Here is an 865-nt window from a genome sequence, read left to right on the forward strand (position 1 = left end):
CTCAACAATGAACGATTTCAAAAACAGTACACACCAAAAATAGCGGGAGAATACCACACCCTACCAATTATCAGAGATTGCGTATTGAAAGGAAATAAATATGCACCTGAGCTCCGCCAGACAATGCATTTGCATCCAGTAAGGTTCGGATAATTTCTAGAAATTGGCAATGCATCCTATCACCAAAGTCTTCCATCATTCCCTTGACCTATTACCCAAACAAGGGAGCCAATTAGTATTCCAGTTTTATAAAGAAAGAAAACAAGTAAGATCTTTGCAACTGAAGAAACAATCCAAAGGCTACAAAAGATTACAGAAAATTACCAGGAGACCGAGGAGGGGGTTTCCTTCTGTCCGAACAACATAAGAACGTAAAAGGTTGGGGTCTTGATTCAAGAAAAGAATCAGGATATCTGTCCTGCATCCACAACAATTCTTAACGGCATAAGAAAATAGAGAGTGACCACGAAGAGTTCTCATGTCTAATTAGTCAGTAAAAATTGTAACCCAGTCAACACAAGTTTTTTGTCGGGAATCCGCAAGGCTTCTTCTATGACTTGAAAAATTCCTTCAGTAATAAGGTCCCTGAAATCATTGAAAAGTAAGCCAATTGATAAACAGATCATTAAAGACGACTTTCTCAACAAAGCAAGAGCAGTAACAATAATTTAATAACTGCTACATATGTTCTGAAGTCACCACTGTTCAACACCGATTACATTGGTGAGTACATACCTAAAAAGTCGCAACTGCTGCACCACCTGAAGGCTCTTGCTTAAACTACAAAATTCATGCAAGAAATATACCTATTTAAAGAGAATGAAAACACATTAGTCTGACTAACTCAACAGAACAGCCATATTTT

At 37.6% G+C, this 865-nt stretch overlaps 1 protein-coding gene and 1 long non-coding RNA gene across 2 annotated transcripts in view; both read right to left on the reverse strand.

Annotated features, from left to right (window-relative positions):
* LOC104744844 (serine/threonine-protein phosphatase 4 regulatory subunit 3-like) overlaps window positions 1–865 on the reverse strand; it is a gene marked incomplete in the record, with an annotated part of 10,313 nt that overhangs the window by 3,616 nt on the left and 5,832 nt on the right.
* Window positions 86–846, reverse strand: LOC109129319. The gene is made up of 4 exons (XR_002035588.1): window positions 736–846; window positions 508–585; window positions 325–418; window positions 86–208 (listed from the first exon to the last, which is right to left on the reverse strand). It is a non-coding gene; the product is annotated as an uncharacterized LOC109129319 (long non-coding RNA).

Source organism: Camelina sativa, chromosome 15, assembly GCF_000633955.1.
Source record: "Camelina sativa cultivar DH55 chromosome 15, Cs, whole genome shotgun sequence".
NCBI lineage: Eukaryota > Viridiplantae > Streptophyta > Magnoliopsida > Brassicales > Brassicaceae > Camelina > Camelina sativa.